This window comes from Chrysemys picta, chromosome 9 (assembly GCF_011386835.1).
Source record: "Chrysemys picta bellii isolate R12L10 chromosome 9, ASM1138683v2, whole genome shotgun sequence".
Classification (NCBI taxonomy): Eukaryota; Metazoa; Chordata; order Testudines; family Emydidae; genus Chrysemys; species Chrysemys picta.
This window is the reverse complement of record NC_088799.1, coordinates 60,215,710-60,243,600: the sequence shown is the minus strand read 5'-3', so window position 1 is coordinate 60,243,600 and position 27,891 is coordinate 60,215,710. Positions and strand designations below refer to the sequence as shown.

Here is a 27,891-nt window from a genome sequence, read left to right as displayed (position 1 = left end):
CTCCATATGCAAAATACCTGTCACCCCATCAAAGGTCATGACCTAGAAGTTATAATCTCTATATTTGTGCCTTGCCCAAAATTCTCTCAGTCCACAATGCTCCGCAGTTCTTTCTTCTTCCATCGTACCAAAGTTAAGTATTTCCTATCATTCTAAACAGCTAATACTGTTTAATCAATTGATTAAGGTATTTGTTCTGACACTGAAATGAAACCTTTCCCTCTGCAGCAATTTCCTACTCACCCAGTGTGAAATGAAGAGTCATAGTCCTCTGGGTTGGAAAATTTGCAGTGGGGAAGGATCATGTCAATAACAGATGTTGCCTAATGTTTAACCATCAGCTGCTATTATTCCATTTGCTTAGTCTGACTGGATTAGGATGTACTTGGGAGCAAAGACTATGGTATTTTTTTAAGCAGGCTCCCTAACACACCATACACCAGATATGTCACTTAGAAACCGGTGATCTATATAGCCAGCCCTGTTCTGCAAGAGTCTGAAGCCAAGCCATCCTTCACGATGACCATGGGTGGTAGGTTTACAGTGTACTTGTTAGGATTTTACAGAAACCTGTAAACTATCCAAAGGCACTAGCATCCACGAGCAGCGGCCCTTAGCAGACAGAGAACAGAATGCCACATGACAGAGGTTACCTGTACATGAGAGGTTCTTGGTGGTGGTGACTGCACGGTAAGGGGTCAACCTTCAGATCAGTCCACTCGATGCAGCCGAGCTGCGGAAGCTACAAAGGAGCCATCTGCAGCACCTCAATCCTGGGGCAATCTGAGCAGTGCAGGGCTGCTCTAAAAAAAAAAAATCAAATCACCCAAATAGCAATGACCCAAAAAGGGCCACCTGTCAGCCAGAGATTGCTGGAATTATAGAAGATTAGGGTTGGAAGAGACCTCAGGAGGCCAGCTAGTCCAATCCCCTGCTCAAAGCAGGACCAACCCCAACTAAATCATCCCAGCGAGGGCTTTGTGAAGCTGGGCCTTAAAAACCTCTAAGGATGGAGATTCCACCACCTCCCTAGGTAACCCATTCCAGTGCTTCACCACCCTCCTAGTGAAATGGTTGGATATTAGGAAAAATTTAGACCTCCCCCACTGCAACTTGAGACCATTGCTCCTTTTTCTGTCATCTGCCACCACTGAGAACAGCCTAGCTCCATCCTCTTTGGAGCCCCATTTCACATAGTTGAAGACTGCTATCAAATCCCCCCTCACTCTTCTCTTCTGCAGACTAAATAATCCCAGTTCCCTCAGCGTCTCCTCATAAGTCATGTGCCCCAGCCCCCTAATCATTTCCATTGCCTTCTGCTGGACTCTTTCCAATTTGTCCACATTCTTGGAGTCCAAGGGTGCTGCATGACGTTACAACCATGCCTTCTCACCCTGGAACAGACCAAGCATGATCCCTTTGACAGGACCTGGAGAGGAAAGCATGGCTGCTCTCCACTGCCCCACTGAGGAGATTCTGGCTTTCCAACTGCTTGATACTGCAGGAGCAACACTAAAGGGGCCAAAATGGGGTTCTGGATTGAGACCCTCACTACAGTTTCTAGGAACACCCACAAATACTCCACACTACACAAATAAAGAATAACACTCTCCCCTGGCCCCACAGAATTTGCAGCCTCCTCCCTCCCCTCTACAGGCAATGCCGAGAGAGCCAAAGAGCCTGTGTCTATCTGAATCTCCAACAGAATCCAATGTCTAGGGCTTGTTTAGTGCAATATGCTGCGTGTGCGCACATGTAGTGTGTTAACCTACGGGGGAGGGATAGCTCAGTGGTTTAAGCATTGGCCAGCTAAACCCAGGGTTGTGAGTTCAATCCTTAAGGGGACCATTTAGGGATCTGGGGCAAAAATCTGTCTGGGGATTGGTCCTGCTTTGAGCAGGGGGTTGGACTAGATGACCTCCTGAGGTCCCTTCCAACCCTCATATTCTATGATTCTATTCTATGATTCTTACCATTGCTTAGCTGATTTGTGTCATGTGTGCAGGAAAAGCAACATGTATTTTTCTGCAATCAAAGTAGTTTAAAATCACCTCTGTAGCCACTCACTAAGTCACCCCCACCCCCAGTGCGTGGAGGGCTTTGATAGCTGCAGCTGCCACAGCTGTACACACCAGCTGTGAAAATCTTCACCTTCTGCTTCCTTCAAAGGCCTGTGGAATGAAGGACCATAAAAGTGGGCAGAGCGCCTCTTGCCTGATCCCCAGAATTCGGCAAGGCTGCAAGCGCATCATTATTTCTCATTTGCTTCCTTTGATTTCTAGTCAAGGCAGCATCCATTCCGGCTCTGAGCATTCTGGCAACCACAAGCCAGGAAGCATCAGCCTCCGATCTCCTCCCTGTGCAATTAACAGCCAGTCAACAAAAACCAGAGCAAACCACTGCACCAGGCTCCAACCCCCTCAAACTACTCAGCAGCCCAAGCTGCACACCTGGGAGGTCTGCAAGCCACAGGGGAGGGGAATGCATACCAAAGCCTTGATCTCTTCATAGAAGATAACTGGCCAGCCAAACCCTGTTTAAATCCTGGTAGCTCCAGTCACCATGGCAGGATGGAACACACAGAGTGACAATCACACGCATTCTTGTCCCAAACCCCTTGAGTTGTAAGACGTTGGTTCTGGCCCATGAACTCTGCATCAATGCAAAGCACGGGTATCACATGCTTGCAGTGGGACACATCAATTTCCCCCTAATATTTAAGCTAAACTCCTCCTCCCTTCACTACCAGCCTCAGCTTCTCATCCCATCCTCCGACACTGGGAATGATTCCCTTCCTTCATTGCTTCCCTGAAGGCTTTTATTCCTTCCCATATGCCAGTAGATGGGATTCCACCCACAACCCAGCCGCCAGCATGCAGCATGAAAAGCTGCGTTCAGTCGCGCTGAGAGCTGAAAACCTGCTTGTTTACTTTCTTGCTGGTTATGCTGGCTGCGGGGCATTCTAGTGGCAACACCAGCACTCAGCGTTCAAGAATTAAACCTGTTTTCATTGGCACCAGTAGTCACTTGGATCCAGGTCTGTTTACACTAACTAGGAAAGGGGGTTGAAAAGAACAGCTAGCAATGGGAAGCCAACAGCCGTTTCTATTATGCCGCAATTTCTGTGTCCCAGTGCAGGGAGAGTTTGAGCCCTAATGAAGCATAACCTTGTGTGATAGCAATTTACTGCGGCCAATAGGAGGCAGCACTGGGAGATTACGCCCCCCACAGCATACTGCTCCTCTAGGATGAAGAAGTTACTCACCTTGTGCAGTAATGATGGTTCTTCCAGTAGTGTTCCTATTGGTGCCCCACTGTAGGTGTGTCTCCGTCTCTGCGCTGCGGATTGCAGAATTTCGGAAGCAGTGTCTGTTGGGCCTGCACATACGCGGTCTCTCCTTGTGCTGTGCCACAAGGCTAGCCAGTGCGTGCGGGCTAGTCCTCAGTTCCTTCTCTACCCAGAGTCATAGCGAGAACTCCAAAGTAGAAGGAAGGAGGGCAGGTCATGGAGCACCCATAGTGACACACATCTCGAAGAACCATTGTTACTGCACAAGGTTAGTAACTTCTTCTTCGAGTAGAGTCCCTGTGGGTGCTCCACTGTAGGTGACTCCCAGCAGTACCTGCACTGGAGGGCTGGGACTTTGGAGTCGGGTCAGTCACAGATGACCGTACTGTGTAGCCAAAGATGGTATCAGAGGCAGAGTCCCCAGTGATCGCATGATGTTCCGTGAAGGTGTGAGCTGACACCCACGTTGCCGCTCTGCAGATCTCTAAGATGGGGACGTCCTTCAAGAAGGCGAGAGATGAGAAGATCGATCTTGTGGAATGTGTATGGATCGAGTCTGGAGGGGTCATGTTACAAATTTGGTAGCAGTGTCTGATGCAATTCAAGAACAACTTGGAGAGTCTTTGGGCTGATATTGCTGAGTCCTTAGACCTTTCTGCCACAGAGAGGAACAGTCTAGGGACTTTCTGAAGGCCTTTGTCCTACCAAGATAGAATGGACAGCACAATATGGGGAGAAGGTGACCAGCCCTCTGTGGAGAAAGAAGTGGTTCGGGACTATTTAGAAAAACTGGACGTGCACAAGTCCATGGGGCCGGATGCGCTGCATCCGAGGGTGCTAAAGGAGTTGGCGGATGAGATTGCAAAGCCATTAGTCATTATTTTTGAAAACTCATGGCGATCGGGGGAGGTCCCAGATGACTGGAAAAAGGCTAATGTAGTGCCCATCTTTAAAAAGGGGAAGGAGGAGGATCCGGGGAACTACAGGCCAGTCAGCCTCACCTCAGTCCCTGGAAAAATCATGGAGCAGGTCCTCAAGGAATCAATTATGAAACACTTAGAGGAGAGGAAAGTGATCAGGAACAGTCAGCATGGATTCACCAAGGGGAAGTCGTGCCTGACTAACCTAATTGCCTTCTATGATGAGATAGCTGGCTCTGTGGATGAGGGGAAAGCAGTGGATGTGTTATTCCTTGACTTTAGCAAAGCTTTTGATACGGTCTCCCACAGTATTCTTGCCGCCAAGTTAAAGAAGTATGGGCTGGATGAATGGACTGTAAGGTGGATAGAAAGCTGGCTAGATCGTCAGGCTCAACGGGTAGTGATCAATGGCTCCATGTCTAGTTGGCAGCCGGTTTCAAGCGGAGTGCCCCAAGGGTCGGTCCTGGGGCCGGTTTTGTTTAATATCTTTATTAATGATCTGGAGGATGGTGTGGACTGCACTCTCAGCAAGTTTGCAGATGACACTAAACTAGGAGGCGTGGTAGATACACTAGAGGGTAGGGATCGGATACAGAGAGACCTAGACAAATTAGAGGATTGGGCCAAAAAAAACCTGATGAGGTTCAACAAGGACAAGTGCAGAGTCCTGCACTTAGGACGAAAGAATCCCATGCACTGCTACAGACTAGGGACGAATGGCTACGTAGCAGTTCTACAGAAAAGGACCTAGGGGTCACAGTGGACGAGAAGCTGGATATGAGTCAACAGTGTGCTCTTGTTGCCAAGGCTAACGGCATTTTGGGCTGCATAAGTAGGGGCATTGCCAGCAGATCGAGGAACGTGATTGTTCCCCTTTATTCGACATTGGTGAGGCCTCATCTAGAATACTGTGTCCAGTTTTGGGCCCCACACTACAAGAAGGATGTGGAAAAATTGGAAAGAGTCCAGCGGAGGGCAACAAAAATGATTAGGGGGCTGGAGCACATGACTTATGAGGAGAGGCTGAGGGAACTGGGATTGTTTAGTCTCCAGAAGAGAAGAATGAGGGGGGATTTGATAGCAGCCTTCAACTACCTAAAGGGGGGTTCCAAAGAGGATGGAGCTCAGCTGTTCTCAGTGGTGGCAGATGACAGAACAAGGAGCAATGGTCTCAAGTTGCATTGGGGGAGGTCCAGGTTGGATATTAGGAAACACTATTTCACTAGGAGGGTGGTGAAGCACTGGAATGCGTTACCTAGGGAGGTGGTGAAGTCTCCTTCCTTGGAGATTTTTAAGGCCCGGCTTGACAAAGCCCTGGCTGGGATGATTTATTTGGGAATTGGTCCTGCTTTGAGCAGGGGGTTGGACTAGATGACCTCCTGAGGTCCCTTCCAACCCTGATATTCTATGATTCTATGAAGGGCCCTCCTAACGTCTGGGTATGCAGTATGGCCTCCCTATTGTCTCGATGAGGCTTGGGGTAGAAGGCGGGGAAGGTGAATATACTGATTCATGTGAAAAAAGGTCACTTTTGGATGTGGGCTGAGTGTGACCTTATCTGGGAAGATCACTGTGTGGGGGATGTGCCATCAGAGCTGCTATTTCCCCAATTCTTCTAGCCAAGGAAACCCTGATCAGAAAAACCATTTTAATCTATAGGTATGGTAGTGAACAGGTGGCCGTAGGTTTAGAGGGGAGCCTAATATGCCCTTTCAGCACTAGGTTTAGGTCCCATGAGGGGGTAGGAAGCCGAGGTTGAGGGAAAAGGTTTGTAATTCCCTGAAGGAACCTCTTAGTTGTTGGGTGTGATAGTACTGAGCACCTCTCTGCGGGCTGGTGAAATGCTGTGGTAGCTGTGAGGTGGACCCTGAGAGAGCTCAGGGATAACCCCAACCTTAAGGGTCAGGACATATTCCAGAATATGTGGAAGAGTTACTGACACCAGAGAGATCTGTTGGGATGTGCACCAAATCTGGATCCTGGATCATTTCTGCGGATAAGTGCGTCTACTGCTGTACAGTAGAACCTCTTGCACTTCCTGTAAGCATGAGCTCTCTAGGTGCTGGAACCATGTAGGAACCATGCTTTGAGCTGCAGAATCCCCACACTGGGATGTGTGGGTGTGCCCTTTGTCCTGAGAGAGAAGGTGCAAAGTAGCCGGAAGGGAGATTGGTGGACACATCACAAACTGCGTGAGGCAAGGGTACCAGGTCTGTGTCGGCCACATGGAAGCAATCAAAATTACACAAGTTCCGTCCCTCTTTATCATTAGCAGGACCCTCAGAAGAAGAGGAAATGGGGGGGAAGAGGTAAAGAAGGTTCTTGTCCCACGGGGGGAGGAGAGCATCACCCAGAGAGTGCCGTCCAATCCCCACCCTGGAACAGTATCGCGGACACTTCTTGATCTGGTAGTGGCGAACAGATCTGTGGATGGTGTTCCCCACCATGTGAACAAGTCCTGAAGTACTGATGGGTGCATCTACCACTCGTGGTCGTGAGGGAATGTGTGACTGACAGAGTTTGTCTGCTATCGAGTTTTGCATGGCCAAAAGGGAAGCCATGGACAAGGTGACGTTGTGAGAGATGCATCAGTTCCATAGTTTCATTGTCGCCGTACATAGGGAGGGCAATCTGGCCCTTCCCAGACGGTTGATAGACTACATGCAGGCTATGTTGTCTGTTAAGATTTTTGTACGTGATCCTATTATCAGCGGGAGGAAATGGGCACAGGTATTCCTGACCGCGCTCAGCTCAAGGAGATTGATGTGCAGGGAGATCCCCGCAGGCGACCATTTGCCTTGCGCTATGAGGTCGTTCAAATGCACGCCCCATCCAATGAAGGAGGTGTTGGTGGTAAGGAGCGATGAAGGTGGTGCCTGTGAAAAGGGGATCCTTTTACATGCATTGGCCGGGTTCTTTCACCAGCCCAGGGAATTCTTGATCCTGCTGGGCAGTGACAGGGGTTTGTCCAGACTGTCCCTGTTCGGTCAGTAAATCGAGATAAACCAAAACTATAAGCATTGCACGTGGAGTCCGGCGTACGAACCACCACCGTGCCGGCTGCCATATGCACCAGGAGCTGGAGGCAGATTTGACTGGCACTTTAGGTATGTGGAGAGCATCCGCCATTCTTTTCATGGTGATGGCATGACCACTTCATCCAGTGAAGAATAGGATACAGCCTTAGGTCTTACCTCGTCCTCCTGTTTCTCCACGTCTTGAGGCCCTGAGGCCCCTGATGCTGTGGCCGAGGGAGCATGTCTGGGAGGTTCTTGGGCAGTGCTCGGTGCCCTTGAGGCAGACTGTCTGTGCACTGCCCAGGGGTCCCAGTATAGCAATTGCAGTGGCATAGGGCCCGGTGGCGGTGCCCATGGGTGGTGCACCAGGATGGTGGTGGTGCCATCTGGTGGTGTATTCCCGGACCCTGTTAATAGTGGGTCCCATATGGAGTTTGGGAGGAGTATTGTGAAACTCCTTCTGGCTTGATATCCAATCCCTCGCTTGGCATTGGAGGGGCATGGCATGATAGTGGGGAAATACCCTCAGGTGACCATGGCTTGGCGCCATGATCTTGGTACCGAGGGACAGAGAGTCAAGCTTCCAACATGCTCATGATGGAATTCCGTCGATACCAAGTGTCCTAGTGTTGGGGGACATGGGGACCTCGCCCATACCCATCTCTCCGGTGCCGGGTGGGCTGATGCCACTGGCGGTACCAACATCAGCTTGCGTACCAGGAGCATCTTAGGGTGTTTGCCCTTGTGTCTCTGTACCGAAGATTCGGTGCCCATGCCCAAAGGGTCCGTGGGCCTATCAACGGTACTGGACACTGACGGTCGCTGTGAGGTGTAGGTGCCAGACGATCTCGTTGCTGAGGATACTGAGTGAGATGGTGATCACTTTTGGCTATCCCTGAGCTTGTTGAGGGAACTTCCCACTCTCTTTTTCGACTTGTGAAAGGAGTCCCTGGCCCATTTCTGCAACTCACTATTCTTCAAAGTCAAAGGTTGAGGGGAAGACTCATGACAGTCGGAGGGCTGGGGTCAAAGAGCTGCATCCATACAGATGATTTTCTGGCGGCGCTCTCTGTCCTTGTGGGATCTTGACAGAGGGAACACTACTGTTGGATGTGGCCCTCACCGAAGCAGCGAAATGCACTGGGAACACTTGTCCGCAGCCAGGAATCACCTCACTACAAATGCAATACTTCTTGAAGCCCAGAGAGCCAGGTATACACTTGTCCAGGGGGTTCCCCACCACCACCGGGGTTGAGCAAAAGAACAAAGTCTTTTCTTTCTTCTTTTTTCAGGTGTGGCCAAATAAAGAGTCAGAAGAAAGTTAGAAGGTTTCTAAAAGCTGAAGTTTAACAAATGAAAAGGAGAGTTAACGATCCACTAACTGACAAGTAATGGCTCCATCTCTAGCCAGGGGCGGTTGAGAAGGAACTCAGAGGGGTAAGCCTGCACTGGCTAGCCTTGTGGCACAGCACAGGGAGACAACACATGTGCGGTCCCAAGGGACACTGCTTCTGAAGTTCTCCAATCAGCAGCACGGGGCCGCAAACACACCTACAGTGGGGCACCCATAGGGACACCACTCAAAGAAGAATATCTGCTTTGAACGGATTTAAACTGGAGCACTATAGCAGAGGGCAATGGCTCTTTATGCCACAATGAAATCAATGTGCCAGCGGCTGTCATTGTAACGCAGGCGAAACTATAAAATCAACAACACTTAAACAAGAATTTTAATAAATTCAAACATTTTAAGAATCAATTCAGCAGGTCTGGCTCAGGCCAATTCATACACCGTCTGCTGCTGGAGGAAGCGACCCAAGGGCAGCTGCAAAGTGCAGCTATTTCCAGATGAGGATCCTCCTCTCCGCTGCATGACCGGCACCATGCTCAGAAATGCAAATTCCCATCCATGCGTTGGGCCTTTCATGGGAACAACAGCAGCAAATACTTAGGACCTACGCGGCACTTTTAACTGAGGGTCACATCTCACTTTGCAATGGTAAGTAAGGCTCATTATCTTATTCTCCAGAGGGGGAAACTGAGGCACAGTACTGGCAGTCAGCTTGCCCAGGGTCACACAAGCGGAGTCAGTGACAGAAGCCAGCTCTCCAATGCCCTACACATGCATACACCTCCCAGCTTTCCTACATTTCTTCCCCCTTTTCCTCACCCAATAACTTAGCAAGTTTTCAGAAGCTCAGCACAGTCCACCTATTTCCATGTTGCCAGCAAACCTGAACAGTGACAGCAGCAGAGCTGGGGGTTAACTGGTTATTTACTATGAAAACAGCTGATATGCCGTAACAACCCCTCGCTTGTAGGCACAAGGGTAAGTGGCGCTCGTGTTCCCAGGAGGATGCTGCATGGAGTTAAAGAAGCTGTGAGGCCTCCTGTCTGCACAGGGCAAACACAGGCAGAACCCCGTACGGTGAGCGGACTGCAGTCTGTAATGCTTGTATCCTCACGTGCTTCCGTGCGCAAGGCAGTGCTAGCATCCTCAGGGAACTGAGTCCAGACAGGCTAAGGGACTTGACCAACATCACACAGAAAGTCTGTGACAGAGCAGGGAATGGAATCAAGTCTCCCAAGTCTCAGGCTAGTGCCCGGACCATCCCTTCTCCACCCCAGTCCTGCTCAGTGCACCCACCAGGGCTCTAGGGCCCAGATCCTTACAGGTATTTCAGTGCCTAACTCAACACTCCAAAGGTGTGGGAGTTTCCCTTTGGAAGGGAAGAGTGAGCATTGACAGGGCAGCACTGCAGCTCTCAGTGCTTCAGCCTGCTCCTCCGTGCTTGGCCTGCGAGGGTGCCAGCAGCTCCTTTGCAAAATTACAGATGAATATACTACAAGTAACTGCACATTAATCCTGCTGACCTTTAAACATCGCGATCCCAAAGGAAAAGCATATTTTGAGCATGATCTGCTCATTCCCTCCGGAGATCTGGGGAGAGCCAAACAGCCTGCTCCGGTGCTCTCGGCATGGGCTTTACACCTCCTGAGTTATTAACACAGAGACAGGCAGGCTTCCTTTGGGACGCTCACCTCGCCAGCCATGCCCGATCATCAGAACTCTACAAGGCGAGCAAATCACCTTTTTATTTTTGTTCATCAGGCTGCTTCATAGCTGCCATTTGTCTCCCGGACAGGAACGGGACACAAACAAATCACAGCTTTACTAGCTCCACTCTGCTGAAGGGACTCCTGCAAACATGGCGTATAAATCATCCAGAGGAGCAGCAGGACACTGGAGTTTAGAACTGACTGGAGACCAGATCTTAAAAAATCATTTCAAAAGTAGTTATACCAAGGTAGAGTTAAGATGACGGCTTGGAAGAAATCTCATCTCACTGCTGCCAAAACCCAAAAGGCAGATGGGGTCAGAGAGAGTAAGTGCCCCAAGCGGCAGGACAAGAGGGGTAAGTGGGGCAATCAGCAGCCAAAACTGCACACCCCACTCCCTGTGGCAGCATGAGCTGACAGGGGTTTGATGGGTATCTACTGGGGGGAGGGGGCAGAACAGAACTGCTGGCCACTGAAAGGGCTCCAGGTCCATTTCCAAGGCACCATGGCAGCTCAGTCAATGAGTCACTCAGCCGCACAGGGCTTCCCTGGGGACATCACAAGGAAAAGGAGTAGAATTGCTCCAGTGTAACAAACCCACGGCTGGCAGCACAGACTGAGCACAAGATGGAGGAACGCAAGTACTGCGCTGTCTGCAACACCTCCCATCGGGAGAGCCCAAAGCACATTATACACTCCAAAGCCGAACCCTTCCTTTTAGAACTGAGTGATGGCTGCAAAGCACCAGAACTCCAAGGCAAGGAAGTGGAGAGTTAAGGGCACCACACCTGTGATCCTACTGGCAATGACACACGCATTATTCTGATCGGAAATGTAAAGTTCATCGCAACACAACCACTTTAACTCTGACCTACACAATGTTTGGGCAGGGGTGAGGGGGGTCAAAGTATTTGTGGTGTTCTGTTATTAATAATTTGTGTTATCATAGCACCTAAGAGCCCAGTCACAGACCTGGGTATCTAATTTTTTTAAGGGATCCTGCTACATAGGAAATGGAATATTTTAGTGTAACACTTATAATTGAGGTTTCATGAGAATAATCTATACTTAGATGGTTTAAACAGGAAGAGTCTAACACTATGCATTTATGGCAGAATGATGGGATTTTGTAGATAGGCTTTTCAGGCTGATCAATACTCATGACAGCATCATTATTGCATATAAAACAGGAGTCACACAGCAATGACTCAAGTTCATCAATTTTGCTTTTCAGAGGGTTTGGCATTGTAATTAGATCTTGTGATCACTAGTGAAAGAACAGCATTTATGAGAGGTCAGAGTTAAGGGGATTGCATTTTGAAGAACTTCAAATTTTGTACAGGTTTCAGAGTAGCAGTCGTGTTAGTCTGTATCCGCAAAAAGAACAGGAGTACTTGTGGCACCTTACAGACTAACAAATTTATTTGAGCATAAGCTTTCGTGGGCTACAGCCCACTTCTTCGGATGCATAGAATGGAACATATATTGACGAGATATATATACACATACAGAGAGCATGAAAAGGTGGGAGTTGACTTACCAACTCTGAGAGGCCAATTAAGTAAGAGAAAAAAAATGTACATTGGCCAAACCGGACAGTCTCTACGCAAAAGAATTAATGGACACAAATCTGACATCAGGAATCAGAACATTCAAAAAACAGTAGGAGAACACTTTAACCTGTCTGGTCATTCAATGACAGACCTGCGGGTGGCAATTTTGCAACAGAAAAGCTTCAAAAACAGACTCCAATGAGAAACTGCTGAGCTCAAATTGATATGCAAACTAGATACAATCAACTTAGGCTTGAATAGAGACTGGGAATGGCTGAGCCATTACAAACATTGAATCTATCTCCCCATGTAAGTATTCTCACACTTCTTATCAAACTGTCTGTACTGGGCTATCTTGATTATCACTTCAAAAGTTTTTTTTCTCTTACTTAATTGGCCTCTCAGAGTTGGTAAGACAACTCCCACCTTTTCATGCTCGCTGTATGTGTATATATATATCTCCTCAATATATGTTCCATTCTATGCATCCGAAGAAGTGGGCTGTAGCCCACGAAAGCTTATGCTCAAATAAATTTGTTAAAATTTTGTACACCCAACTATAAGGCTGTGTTTGCTATTTTGTGGGCAGTATGAGATTTATGATCTAGTCATCGCTCTGCTTTCAAATGCCTGGGCTTTGGAAGTGAGGGAATGGGTAAGTACAACATGATCAGGAAGTGATTGTAATGGTCTGTTTTTTTTAAATGAAGTTATTGATCATTATCAAATTTCCCTTTTGTGCACGTGAGTGGGTCAGATGGGTCCTCAAACTTATAAATTAGATTGAAGAAGAGGAGCATTGCCAAAGTTAAGACTCCCAACTGAGTCCTCCCTTTTTTTGCACAGCCCTGACAATATACAGGTCACCTAAATTATAATAATAAGTATTAACTAGGTCTTATATAGCACTCTTTATCATAGAATTGTCAGACTGGAAGGGACATCAAGAAGTCATCTAGTCCAGTCCCCTGCACTCATGGCAGGAATAAGTATTATCTAGACCAGTGATTCACAAACAATGGCTTGCGATCCCCCTTTAATGGGGTCACCAGGGCTGGTTTATACTTGCTGGGGACCAACCCCACTGCCCCAAGCCTGAGGGCTTCAGCCCTCGGCGGTGGGATTTAGGTTACAGGCCCCCTGCCCGGGGGCTGAAGTCCTTAGCATAGCAAGCAGGTGCCTGGGGGGCCAACGAAGAGGGGGGCAGCACGTCCAACAGTTCGGCGGCGGGGCCATCACTCCCTCTGGGAGCAAAGGACCTCCCGCCGAATTGCCGCCATAGAATGAAGCGGTGCTAGAGCTGCTGCCGAATTGCCGCCGATCGCGATCGTGGGATTGTTTTTTGTTTTTTTTTTCTCCCTGCTTGGGGCAGCAAAAACACTAGAGCCGGCCCTGAGTGGGGCTTCAGCTTTGGCCCCCACGCCTGGGGCAGTGGGGCTCAGGCAGACTTAGGCTTCTGTCCCCCCTCCTGGGGTCGTGTAGTAATTTTTGTTGTCAGAAGGGGGTCACGGTACAATGAAGTTTGAGAACCCCTGATTTAAACCATCCCTTACACGTTTGTCTAACCTGCTCTTAAAAACCTCCAATGAGGGATATTCAGCAACCTCCCTATGCAATTTATTCCAGTGCTTACCACCCTGACAGTTAGGAAGGTTTTCCTAATGCCCAACCTAAACCTCCTTGCTGCAATTTAAGCCCATGGCTTCTTGTCCTATCTTCTGTGATTAAGAACAATTTCTCTCTCTCCTCCTTGTAACAACCGTTTATGTATCAGTAGATATTTTATCAGTAGATCTCAAAGCACTTCCCAGTGTTTACTGTATTTCTCCTCATATCCCTGTAGGGCAGGGCAGTGCTGTTATCCCAGTGTACGGATGAGGTAGATGTTCTACAAGCATGTTCAAAAAAGACCATTTTAACATCTTGTGAGGTAAAATTCTCAAAAGCAACTCATTGACCCCACTGACTTACTGTGAGATTTAGGCTCCTAAACGCCTCAGTCACTTTTGAAAATGGGACTTTCCAATGCTTTCAAAATGTTACCCTTAATCTCAAAAAGCTCTCAGACTTTAAGGCCAGAAGGGACCACTGTGATCATCTAGTCCAGGGGTGGGCAAACTACGGCCCACAGACCACATCTGGCCTATGGGACCATCCTGCCCGGCCCCCGAGCTCCTGGCCCTGGAGGCTCGCCCCCGGTCCCTCCCCTGCTGTCCCTCCCCCTCCCCCGCAGCCTCAGCTCACTCACTCGCTCCGCCGCAGGCGCAATGCTCTGGGCAGCAGGGCTATGAGCTCCTGGGGCAGTGCAGCTGCAGAGCCGGCCTGACCTGGTCTCTGTGCTGCATGGTGGCGATGGCAGCAACGTAGCCCAGCTCCAGCTGGCCGCGCAGCCAGCCACCGGTGCTACAGGCAGCATGGTAAGGGGACAGGGAGCGGGGGGGGGGTTGGATAGAGGGCAGGGGGTGGGGGTGTGGATGGTGGTTGGGGGGGAAACAGGGGGTTGAATGGGGGCAGGGGTTCCGGGGGCAGTCAGGGGACAGGGAGAGAAGGGATGTTTGGATGGGGTAGGGGTCCCGGGGAGGTTGTCAGGAATGAGAGGAGGGGTTGGATGGGGTGGCGGTGGCCCAGGGACAGTCAGGGGACAGGGAGCGGGGTGTGTGTGGATGGGGCAGGGGTCCCAGAGGGGCCGTCAGGGAACAGGGGGTGTTGGATGGGGCAGGAGTCCCGAGGGGGGGGGGGAGAGATAGAAGGTGGGGGCCGGACCACGACCCCCTCCCCTAACCGGCCCTCCATACAATTTACGAAACCCAATGCGGCCCTCAGGCCAAAAAGTTGGCCCGCCCCGATCCAGTCTGACCTCCTGCACATTGCAGGCCACAGAACCTCACTCACCCACTCCTGTAACAGACCCCAACCACTGGCAGAGTTTGACGTCCTCAAATCATGATCAAAGACTTCAAGTTACAGAGAATCCACCATTTACACTAGTTTAAACCTGCAAGTGACCCATGCCCCATGCTGCAGATGAAAGCGAAAACCCTCCAGGGTCTCTCTGCCAATCTAACCCAGGGGAAATTCCTTCCCGACCCTAAATTTGGCAATCAATTAGACCCTGAGCATGTAGGCAAGACCCACCAGACAGATACCTGGGAAAGAATTCTCCATAGTAATTCAGAGCCCTCCTCATCTAGTGTCCCGTCTCCAGCCATTGGGGATTTTTGCGACTAGTAGTTGCCGATGGGCCACATCCACTGTAGGCCATCCTATCACACCATCCCCTCCATAAACTTATCACGCTCAGTCTTGAAGCCAGTTAGGTTTTTTGCCCCCCCCCGCTCCCCATTCAATTTGATCAACATTTCCAAACCATAATCCAGGTGTCACTGAGATTATTATTGATTTGCACTGCTGTAGCACTTGAAGCCCTCAGTCAGGACAGGGGTCTGACTGCGCTAGGTGCTGTACAAACACATATTGAGAGAGAGTTGCCCCAAAGAGCTTGCCATCCAATCTAAGACAACACTCAGTATGTGGGTGTGATAAATAATCAGACTCTGGGATATCGCTTTGTGCTAAGCGTGGTGTAGTCCGTTCCATTTTTTAAATAAACGTAAATAAAGAAAAATGTTGCAATAACCCTGAAAATGCAACAGCATGAGAATAGGGAACAATATCATCCTTGTAATGCAACCTCAACTATCACCTCTCAAAAAGAACAGCAGTACTTGTGGCACCTTAGAGACTAACAAATTTATTAGAGCATAAACTTTCGTGGACTACAGCCCACTTCTTTGGATGCATATAGAGTGGAATAAATATTGAGGAGATATATATACACACACATACAAAGAGCATGAACAGGTGGGAGTTGTAAGTTGGTAAGACAACTCCCACCCGCTCACGCTCTCTGCATGTGTGCATACACATCTCCCCAATATCCACTCCACATGCATCCGAAGAAGTGGGCTGCAGTCCACGAAAGCCCACGCTCCAATAAATTTGTTAGTGTGAGTGTGAGAATACAAGGGGAGATAGATTCAATGTTTGTAATGGCCATTACAAACATTGAATCTTACAAACATTGAATCTATCTCCCCTTGTAAGTATTCTCACACTTCTTATCAAACTGTCTGTACTGGGCTATCTTGATTATCACTTCAAAAGTTTTTTTTCTCTTACTTAATTGGCCTCTCAGAGTTGGTGAGACAACTCCCACCTGTTTATGCTGTGTGTGTGTGTGTGTGTGTGTGTGTGTGTGTGTGTGTCCTCAGTGTTTGTTCCACTCTGTATGCATCCGAGGAGGTGGGCTGTGGTCCACGAGAGCTTGTGCTCTGATGGATTTGTTGGTCTCTAGGGTGCCACGAATGCTCCTGTTCTTTTTGCGGATACAGACTAACAGGGCTGCTACTCTGAAATCTTCTCTAGTGTACGCATAAAAACTTTGACAGCAGTTACACCTTTCAGTCAGATTTTATCCGATAACAGAGAAGGTTTATTGTTTCAGAGAAGTGCAGCTGCTGATAGATGGAAACTTCTCTAGCAGTAGCTGTACTTCAAGGTATAGATCAAGGATCCTCTTCCCCCACAACAAAATTTTGTGTTTATTTCCTAAACAGGGAAGATGGCTACACACACACACACAATGTACTCAACACACAACCCCAAAAGCATGGAAACAAAAAAACTACCTTAGATTAAAAAGAACAGGAGTGCTTGTGGCACCGTAGGGACTAACAAATTTATTAGAGCGTGGGCTTTCGTGGACTGCGGCCCACTTCTTCGGATGCATGTGGAGTGGAGTGGATATTGGGGAGATGTGTATGCACACATGCAGAGAGCGTGAGCGGGTGGGAGTTGTCTTACCAACTTACAACTCCCACCTGTTCATGCTCTCTGTATGTGTGTATATATATCTCCTCAATATTTATTCCACTCTATATGCATCTGAAGAAGTGGGCTGTAGTCCACGAAAGCTTATGCTCTAATAAATTTGTTAGTCTCTAAGGTGCCACAAGTACTCCTGTTCTTTTTGCGGATACAGACTAACACGGCTGCTACTCTGAAACCTATCACCTCTCAGTAATAAGCCACACTCCTACAGTGCAGAGACCTGCAGAGAGAGCCCTGCTTTCTACAGCTCCAACAGTGCAGGCTCCATCACTTGAGCTACAGCTTCACTTTTAGAAAGACCCTCTTGAACTTTCTAAGCTGCAAGCAGCCGACACAAGGGGAAGATGCTGAAACACCAACATACCTGCTAAATGGGGCATCCAATGTCAGCAACCCTGACAAAGCTACAACAGGAGGTACAAAAAGAAAAGCTAATTGCAAGGAACTGTTAATGCTTAGGCTGAAATTTAAACCCACAGTCCCACAGGCAGGAAAGAGAGAGCTGGTATAGCCCACCTCTGGGACATAGAAAAACCAGGACAGAGAGTCTTTCATTACCAGCCATCAGATAACACTAAGCAGTAGGGAAGATACATATTGCTGTATCAGAAAGTCTTTCATTTGCAAATCTGCATTAACAATGCGCCAATGAAGAAACATTTCAGATACTGTCAGACCTGAATGGTGCACACAGGTAAAATGAGTGGAGACATTCCCAGGCCACAGGATGATAGGATGTCTCCTGGATGATATTCTAGAGCAATAATAATATTCTTTCACATCTATAGTTAGGGTGACCAGACGTCCCGATTTTATCGGGACTGTCCCGATATTTGCTTCTTTGTCCCGCGTCCCGACCAATGTTTGGTCGGGACACTGGACGAACAAGAAATTTTGCCCTCCGCTCTGGTGCTCACGCCCCACCCGCCCCGGCTCCACCCCCTCTTTTCCCCATTGGCTCCCTCCCCAAATCCCTGCCCTGGCCCCGCCTCTTCCCCAACCACGCAGCATTCCTCCTCCCTCCCAGGCTTGCAGCTGCATGGCGGAGCAAGCCTGGAGGGAAGGGGTGGTGGCGGTGCCTGGATCCTGGAGCTGGTGAGTCAGCTCCGGCACCCAGGCACCGGGAGGGCAAAGGGGGACTGGCAAGGGAGGGAAAACGGGGGGCTCAGCTCTGAGCCCCCCGGCACGCCAGAGGGCTCCTGCCCGGGCTGCTGCACACCAGGGCCGGGAGCGCAGCCTGGAGGCTGCTTCAGCCCTGCAGCCCGTGGGGCAGCGCGGTGGGTCCGGGCGGGGGCAGCACGGAGCAGGCAGGGGCCAGGTGGGCAGCACGGGGGCGTGGGCCGAATCCCTGCTGCTGCCGGGGAGCCCCGCGCCTCTCCCTCCCGCTTGCGGCTGCGGCTCCTTCCCGGCGGGACGCGCCCCCCGGCCTGCCCCGGGCACATGCGGCGTGCGTCCAGCGGCTCCTTCCCGGCCGGAGGGAGACTAGGCATGGGGGACGCGCACCGCATGTGGCTGGGGCGGCGGGAGGCGCGTCCCGCTAGGAAGGCGCCGCAGCCGCGAGCGGGAGGGAGAGGCGCGGGGGTCCCCAGCAGCAGCGGGGATTCGGCCCACGCCCCCACGCCGCCCACCTGGCCCCTGCTCGCTCTGCGCTGCCCCCGCCCGGACCCACCGCACACCGCATATGCCCGTGGAGGGCCGGGAGGCTCCGCAAGGAGGGCAGCACGCTCGGCCAGGGCCTGCTAATGCCCCCGGCCCCTTTGAAACTTTTTTTTTTTTTGCTCCACCCCCCCTCTTTTTTTGCTCGCCCCTCCCCCTTGCGTCCCGATATTTTATAGCGCTGATCTGGTCACCCTATCTATAGTGTCCAGCATCACAGTATTTCAAGTAACTTCTACAAACACTAGCTAATGAATTCCTCAGAATCATGTTGGAAGAAGGTGGTCAGGGAAAGTGTGGGCCTCTTACTGAATGGGGAGTGGCAATCTAGTGACAGAGGATGTGGAAAAAGCTAATGTACTCAACGCTTTTTTTGCCTGTCTTCATGAACAAGGTCAGCTCCCAGACTACTGCACTAGGCAGCACAGTATGGGGAGGAGGTGATCGGTCCTCTGTGAAGAAAGAAGTGGTTCAGGACTATTTAGAAAAGCTGGATAAGCACAAGTCCATGGGGCCGGATGCACTGCATCCAAGGGTGCTAAAGGAATTGGCGGATGCGATTACAGAGCCATTGACCATTATCTTTGAAAACTCATGGCGATCGGGGGAGGTCCCAAATGACTGAAAAAAGATTAATGTAGTGCTCATCTATAAAAAAGGGAAGAAGGAGTTTCCGGGGAACTACAAGCCAGTCAGCCTCACCTCAGTCCCTGGAAAAATCATGGAGCAGGTCCTCAAGGAATCAATTTTGAAGCACTTAAGAGGAGAGGAAAGTGATCAGGAACAGTCAGCATGGATTCACCAAGGGGAAGTCATGCCTGACTAACCTAATTGCCTTCTATGATGAGATAACTGGCTCTGTGGACGAGGGGAAAGCAGTGGACGTGTTATTCCTTGACTTTAGGAAAGTTTTTGTTACGGTCTCCCACAGTATTCTTGCCAGCAAGTTAAAAAAGTATGGGCTGGATGAATGAACTATAAGGTGGATAGAAAGCTGGCTAGATCATCGGGCTCAACGGATAGCGATCAATGGCTCCATGCCTAGTTGGCAGCCGGTATCAAGCGGAGTGCCCCAAGGGTCGGTCCTGGGGCCAGTTTTGTTCAATTTCTTCATTAATGATCTGGAGGATGGTGGGGATTGCACCCTCAGCACGCTGGAGAGTAGGGATAGGATACAGAGGGACCTAGACAAATTAGAGGATTGTGCCAAAGAAATCTGATGAGGTTCAACAAGGACAAGTGCAGAGTCCTGCACTTAGGATGGAAGAATCCCATGCACTGCTACAGAGTAGGGACCGAGTGGCTACGCAGTAGTTCTGCAGAAAAGGACCTAGGGGTTACAGTGGACAAGAAGCTGGATATGAGTTAACAGTGTGCCCTTGCTGCCAAGAAGGCTAACGGCATTTTGGGCTTTATAAGTAGGAGTATTGCCAGCAGATCGAGGGACGTGATCATTCCTCTCTATTCAGCACTGGTGAGGCCTCATCTGGAGTACAGTGTCCAGTTTTGGGCCCCACACTACAAGAAGGATGTGGAAAAATTGGAAAGAGTCCAGCGGAGGGTAACAAAAATGATAAGTCATGTGCCCCAGACCCTTAATGAGGAAAGGTTGAGGGAACTGAGATTATTTACTCTGCAAAAGAGAAGAATGAGGGGGGATTTGATAGCTGCTTTCAACTACCTTAAAGGAGGTTCCAAAGAGGATGGATCTAGACCAGCGGTGGGCAAACTTTTTGGCCTGAGGGCCACATCGGGTTTCTGAAATTGTATGCAGGGCCAGTTAGGGGAGGCTGTGCCTCCCCAAACAGCCAGGTGTGGCCCGGCCCCCGCCTCCTATCCGACCCCCCCTTCTCCCTGACTGCCCCCGAACCCCTGCCCCTGACTGCCCCCCACTGCCCCATCCAACCCCCCCTCCTTTCTGACTGCCCCCCCAAGGACCCCTGTTCCCCGCCCTCTGACCACTCCAACCCCTATCCACACCCCCGCACCTGACCACCACCCCGAACTCCCCTGCATTCAATCCAACCCTCCTTGCTCCCTGCCCCCTTACAGCGCCACCCAGAGCACAAGGACAGGCAGCTGTGCCACCCAGGTGGAGCCAGCCACACCATCACGTATCACAGAGCACCGGGTCAGGCTGTGACTCTGCAGCTGCGCTGCCGGCAGGAGCTCACAGCCCCACCGCCCAGAGCATTGCGCCGGCAGCGCAGTGAGCTAAGGCTGCAGAGGAGGGGAAACAGCAGGGGAGGGGCCGGGGGTTAGCCTCCTGGGCCAGGAGCTCAGGGGACGGGCAGGAGGGTCCTGTGAGCCGGATGTGGCCCGCGGGCCGTAGTTTGCCCACCTCTGATCTAGACTGTTCTCAGTGGTACCAGATGATAGAACAAGGAGTAATGGTCTCAAGTTGCAATGGGGGAGGTTTAGGTTGGATATTAGGAAAAACTTTTATACTAGGAGGGTGGTGAAGCACTGGAATGGGTTACCTAGGGAGGTGGTGGAATCTCCTTCCTTAGAGGTTTTTAAGGTCAGGTTGACAACACCCTGGCTAGGATGATTTAGTTGGGGATTGGTCCTGCTTGAGCAGGGGTTGGACTAGATGACCTCCTGAGGTCTCTTCCAACCCTGATATTCTAGGATTCTATGTTCTGCACTGATCCTGATGGCATTTTACATGCAGGTACAAGACAATATCCCTGCCCAAAGGAGCTTATGATCCAAGTTAAGACACGACAGTGTGAATTTTACAACTGGGCGCTAGCAGAGAAAACAAGTGCTGGCATCTCAGAACACCCTGGCAAGGCAGGCAGGCAAGCGTTATACCCTTTTTATAGCTGGATAAAGAGGTTAAATGACTTCCCCAAAGCCACACAGAACATCAGTACAGAGCCAAGGCAAAACCCAGACAGATGGGCAGTGAGGGGTCACTGGCCCTCACTCCCCTCTGCCTCCAATTTCAAAACAACAACAACAAAGCAGGTAAATACCACAACTGCACCAATTATCACTGTGTTTATTTGACCAGATCTTCTGTCCCCAGGCTCTCATCTCTGTCCCTTTTCAGACCACTAGCTCTCAAAGGCAGATACTGTCTCTTCCAGGGCCGGCTTTAAGCCGATTCGGCCGATTCCCCGGAATGGGGTCCCACGCGTAAGAGGGCCCCACAACATCCGGGGCTGCCGGTGGAGCGGGAAAAAAAAAAAAAAAGCCACGTCCTGCTTCTCCCCCCTCCCTCTAGCGCTTGCGCTGCCATACAGCTGATCAGCGCAAGCCTGGGAGGGAGGGGGAAGGAGGAGGAATGCGGCGTGCTTGGGGAAGAGGCGGGGCCAGGGAGGGGATTTGGGGAGGATCCAATGGGGCAGGGAGGGGGCGGAGTCGGGGCGGGGAGGGGGGGAGGCGCGAGACAATTCACATCCCATGTGGGGCCCCGCACCTGCTAAAGCCGGCCCTGGTCTCTTCTACAGCACTTGGTTTGCTTCACACACAGCTCTGGCTTTTGGATGCTATGGTAATACCGAATGAATGAGAACCACTACAAGCATGGAATCCTGACACTCAGCCCTGAGGTCTAACCACTAGGGAACACAAGCACAAATAAAGAAGGCTAGATTTCATTGGCATCAATTGGGGTGTGAAAAACCCAACACAACCCCTAACTCTGTCCCCTTGGCATTACAAGACAGTCTTTAATTACATGATCACATGCCAGATAATTCAACCACATACCATTTTTCTCTCCGCTTATACTTCTACACCAGGGGTAGGCAACCTATGGCATGTGTGCCGAAGGCGGCACATGAGCTGATTTTCAGTGGCACTCACACTGCCCCCCCCCCAAGGACCCCTGTTCCCCGCCCTCTGACCGCTCCAACCCCTATCCACACCCTTTTTATGGCTCTGCATTTTAATTTAATTTTAAATGAAGCTACTTAAACTTTTTAAAAATCTTATTTACTTTACATATAACAATAGTTTAGTTATATATTATAGACTTATAAAAAGAGACCTTCTAAAAATGTTAAAATGTATTACCGGCACGCGAAACCTTAAATTGGAGTGAATAAATGAAGACTTGGCACACCACTTCTGAAAGGTTGCCGACCTCTGTTCTACACATACAGCAGTTTGTTAGATTTTGCCATTCTCGAGTACTTACATTCCTTGCCCTATGGGTCAGGCTATCTTTACCAGTTGCCACAACTAGGAGCAATTTTATTTTAAGGTCTGGCCTGGAATAGTTTTGTCAGCAGACACAGGCTACAGCTTCTCTCTTCATCCAGCAGCAGCACAACCTTCCTTAGGTGCAATTCCAGACATGAGGCAGTTAACTACAATGTTAATTTACCTACACACAGCACAGCTTTCCCTGTGACCCAACAGGAGTGGAAGGGATGGCTCTCAGTGATTGGCCATCTCCGTGATGAGATGTATTGTGGGATAATGCCTGGTATATTACACTGGGGTTTTCCTTTAATGAGTAGAAAGAAAAATAAATGCTTTGTATCTTGCATTTTGAGTATGTTGCACGGAGCAGCAGCAGATCAGTGGAATAATCACAGAGCTTGGAACAGGCTCGCGAGAAAAAGAGCATTATATCCACAGGCATATTCTCCCCTTGAGAGCAACTGTGCCTTTATTCTCTACAGAAAGCACCATGTGTGCAATGGCACAGTATACAACTGCTCAACTGTAATACACATACATTAATCCTGAGGACACTATCGGGAGCTGGGGGCACTTTTCTCAGATCACACGACTACATGAGAACCCGCCAGCAGCAAAGGGCTTAATGAAATATGTGTGAAAGGGCAGGAGTTTAAATCAATTCAGTCTCCCAACATCCAGAATACACTTTAGATCTCCCATCACGGCCACCGCATCACTGGCTTGGCTGTGCTCGGGGGAGAGATTGGGAAGGGAGGCAAAGACCCTCGGTGGCATGGGGCATAATATTTACATAATGCCTTTCATCTGAGGATCTCAAAGTACTTCACAGATATTACTGATAGAGCCTCAAAAACCCTCTGTGGGCTAGTTCACATGCTACAGTGACGGGGCCTTATAGGCAGCTGGGTAGGTCATGGGAACACTGAGCAACAAAAAATTAAGAGATGTGCCCATGGCCACACACTGCTGGGCACAGACAGAAACAGAACCAGAACCAGGTCTACTGACTCCTAGTACCCTGGTCTCAGCACTAGATCAGACTCCCTCTACAGAGAGAAGATGGGGGGATGAGGTGAGAAAGAAGAGGCAGAAAGAATGAATGAGATAAACAGGAAGCATCAAAACAAAGAATTTGTTTGCACACATGCAATGAATAACATGCTCCCAAGACAAGCATAAATCTGTGTGGTTTGGTGACATTAACAAACCATTCTGACTTTTCTCCCAAGGTTTGCCACATCACCATAGCCCCACAATGGTATTCCAGAGGCTGGGTGTACATTACCCCTTATATTCGCTTTGGGAAGCTGCAAAAACACAACTGATAGGAGCATACAGATTGCTGAAATGAACATTACCTCACTTCTAATCACCTAGCTAAACAGACTATTTATAATCACCTCCTAACGTCCGAAAGGATAATGTTGATTGATAATTATTCATTAGATGAAGTGCTGATTAAATGACTTGAGGAGTCACGGGGGGATAACAGGAATTAAAGGAGGATGCGCTATTATGTCCTTCTGGAAATGAGAGAACATGTCAAACGCCAAGACGTAGAGCAATAAAGGTGACACCGGTAGGGATCCACACATCAGGTTCGGTTGCCCCTCACACTAATACAGGCTCTTTTCATTAAGGTTTTCAAATTTCATTTCAACCCATTTGTAACGGTGGACGTTAAATACAGCATAGACATTGCCGCCTGACGCTAGCGCATGAGCCCCAGGAAGTGAAAGCGATGAGTGCGCTCTCTGGCCAAGGGGCGGCAGGGTGCATCGTGCTGTGAGAACAGAAGAAGGGACACAGGACCTACCTCCTGGAGCTTAAAATGCTGCAGACACAGCTGGGCCAGTATGAATTTGAGACCGTTTCTGACGTTCCCGGAGATCCTTGCTGAAAGGCCCGCACAAAGGAGTGTGCTGTGAGGATGGGGACAGGGCAGCCTTACACAACTGAGGGTGAGCAGAGGACACAAAGGGAGCAGCAAGCTCTGCTGGCTGTGCAGATCAAAAAGGAGTGAGAAGGGAGAGCAGAGACATGTGCCAGGGCAGAGCCATGCCCGGCACTGAGGGTCAGAAGCTGGGAGCTGCTGGATGGCTCTGAAGGGAGGTGCAGAGCCATCAGAGGAAGGTGATTTGAGCAGCAGCATTTGGGATGGGATGGGGGAGGGGTGGGAGATGAGGTGAGGAGCAGGGTGGCCAGGAGGAGCCGTTTGCTTTAGTGGAGGTGAGAGGTGGTCAAGCCATTTGGGACGGGTGGGGATCAGGGTGGGTGGTGGTGCAGGAGAGCGACAGCACACGGCACAGACAGTGGATGGAAGGAGACTAGGATAACCAGACAGCACGTCTGAAAAATCGGGACAGGGGATGGGGCGGGGTGTGTGTGTGTGTATGTGTGTGTAAATAGGCACCTATATAAGACAAAGTCCCAAATATCGGGACTGTACCTATAAAATTGGGACATCAGATCACCCTAAAGGAGACAGGACACTGAGACTGTGCACTGGGTGATGGGAGGACAAGAGAGGCTTGGAGGATGTTGAAGAAGTTTGAGCTCAGCATGCGTCGGAGGTTTTTGAGTCTGCACAGGAGAGGAGAGGGAGACTGGGCTTGGCAACTGAAGAGGCCCTGAAAGCGGACAAGGACGCACTGGAAAGGAGGAGACTGAAGACAGAACCCAGAGAAGCCAACAGAGAGGGGAAGACGGAAGAGGAGATCCAAGGAATAGCCAAGACTTAGAGCACAGGAGCAGGGAGAGATCAAGGGAGGCAGCCCCACGGTAGGCAGGAAGAGAGCCCATGGACCTAAGCAGGAGGCGGCCCTGGGAGGATATTTTCAGGGGAGGCGAGGATTGCAGAGAAGAGGAGATCAGGGCATCAGCAGAAAGTCAGGAGCTGAAAGGCAAAGGGGAGGAGGCAGCAGCTGGAGAGCCAGGTGGGGTGAAGGAATGGGACTTGGGGTCTATGTGAGCGCGTGGCCCAGAGAAGTCAAAAGTGAGTGGAGTCAGGGCTTAGGAGCTAATAAGAAACATTTGGGGATCCAGGAGTGGGTGTCTGGCTGGAGGAGAGGAGAGGTGTTTGCGGGAGCAGAATCAGAAAGCTCGTTGCATATGTTCTCTTGAAGAAATGGCCACAGTCCTGAGGAGAAAGGGAGGAGGGGAAGCAAGTTTGGGATGCAAAGCTAGAGAACTATGGGCTCAGGAGACAACCCGAGCAAGGCCTGGCTACTGGCATAGTTAAGAGCTGCGGTGCTAATCACGAACCGTGCTGGAACAGCAACACTGCAAGCAAAGGAGCAGTGCAGTAGTTAGAGTGGGGCACAGAGAGGGGCAGAGCTGGGTCCTACACACACAGTCCCAGACCATCCCTTTCTAATAATGCATGTGCAAAAGCTTCCAGCACCCGGGAGCAAGACAGAACCATCAGCAGCCAGGGAAATCCTCCAAGTAAAGCCAGAGCACATTTCTGGAGCAGACAAAGGCATTTTTAAGGGGAGCTAAAACAATGTCTTGGAGCACTCACTCCCCATCCATAATGTAAAGCACAGACTGGGAGAAATCAGGGACAATTTGCTAAATAAACTGAATTGTTTCTGGCTCCATTTCCAGAATGCCCCTAACAGACAGGATCTTACAAGATGGAGAGTGAATTGCAGATTGTGTGTCAGCATAGAGCACCAGAGGGCCCAGATTCTCATGCTGCAGCACTCAAATCCCTGGATAAACATTTCAGCTCCGGGGAAAGGTACCTGGGGTTTTCAGTATGTCAGACTCTGGATTCAACTTGCAAGGGCATAGGAAGATGGGACACAAAGCGCCAGGGCTAAAACAGGGAAACAGAGAAGTTACTTTACAGCGTGCACGTTCCATAAATGAGCTTTCAGTGTTTACATATAAAGTTTAGGAGAGAGACAACGTGTGTGAATGATACTCCAGGGAATGTTATGCCGGAAGAATTCCAGAAACTTTAAAGTGCCAGGTTTAAGTATGTGTCAGATGCTTTCAGATAAATAAAATGCTTTTATGCAGACTGTGCCAATAAATCTCAGTAACAACTCGCAGTTTCTGGATTTCTTCTGCCACAGCATCTTAACCATCCTGCTGTCACCCTGGGCTGCATCAGAAACTTCAGCAACAAAAGCCAGTTCGTAAGGCCATCATTTCGCTAACACTCTGTGTAGGGTTACCATATTTCAGCAAGCAAAAAAGAGGACGGGAGGAGCCCCGCCCTAGCCCCGCCCCTGCCCCTCCCACTTCCCGCCCCCCCAGAACCCCCAACCCTCCCCCCGTTCCTTGTCCCCTGACTGCCCCCTCCTGGGACCCCTGCCCCTAACTGCCCCCCAGGACTCCACCCCCTATCTAAGCCTCCCTGCCTCTTGTCCCCTGACTGCCCCAACCCTTATCCACACCCCCACCCCCAGACAGAGCCCTGGGACTCCCACGCCCCATCCAACCACTCCCCACCCCCTGACAGCCCCCCCCCAGAACTCCCAACCCATCTAAACCCCTCTGCTCCCTCTCCCCACTCCTGCCCCCTGACAGCTCCCCCCCCAGAACTCCCAGCCCCCCACCCCCCCCCGCTCCTTGTCCCCTGACTGCCCCCTCCTGGGACCCCTGCGCCTAACTGCCCTCCAGAACCCCACCCCCTACCTAAGACTCCCTGTTCCTTGTCCCCTAACTGCCCCCTCCTAAGACCCCCCCCAACTGCCCCCCAGGACCCTACCCCCTACCTGTACCCTGACTGCCCAAAACTTTCTCCACTCCCCCCAAAAAGCCCCCCCTGAACTCCCGACCCCCCCCCCTGTTTCTTGACTGCCCCCTCCAGAACCTCCCTGCCCCTTCTCCTGCCCCCTGGCCCCCTTACCCTGCTGCTCAGAACAGGGTGTTGGGCTCTGTGCGAGCCGGACACGTGGCTGCGCTCCCCAGCACAACCCACAACCCAGTCCCTGGCCCTGCACAGTGCTGCCGGACCGGGACACTGGGCTGCAAGGGAGGAGGAGCTGCCGGCTCAGAATGCAGGGAGGGAGGAGGAGCTCCTCTACAGCTGCTCCGGAGTCCAGCCCGTGACTTTCCTGCAGCCCTCCCAGCCACTCACTCTGCTCTGCCGGGGAGGGGGGAAATCCCGGACATTTTGAGTGATTTACAAATTCCCCCCGGACGCTATTTTTAGCACAAAAAGGAGGACATGTCCGGGTAAATCCGGACGAATGGTAACCCTAACTCTGTGCTTTCTGGTGGGGGACATTTTCTCAAAGTTGTTCCCACCTCTCCCCAAAGTTCCACACCACTTTGCAGTGGTGCACGTCCTCAAACCACCATCCCGCCCCAGGCAACTGCATTTTATT

General features: G+C 50.4%; 1 protein-coding gene across 12 annotated transcripts in view; it reads right to left on the bottom strand.

Annotated features, from left to right (window-relative positions):
• Positions 1–27,891, bottom strand: part of MID2 (midline 2) — a 465,133-nt gene that overhangs the window by 421,042 nt on the left and 16,200 nt on the right. The window contains exons 2-3 of one of the 12 annotated variants that reach the window (XM_065557194.1): positions 26,296–26,369; positions 654–803 (exon numbers count right to left, since the gene is read on the bottom strand). The exons of 8 other annotated variants lie outside the window; for them this stretch is intronic. The gene's annotated coding sequence lies outside the window, so the exon portion shown is untranslated. The remainder of the gene's footprint in view (positions 1–653; positions 804–26,295; positions 26,370–27,891) is intronic. 3 more of the 12 variants (XM_065557197.1, XM_065557193.1, XM_065557195.1) reach the window with 3 other exon arrangements.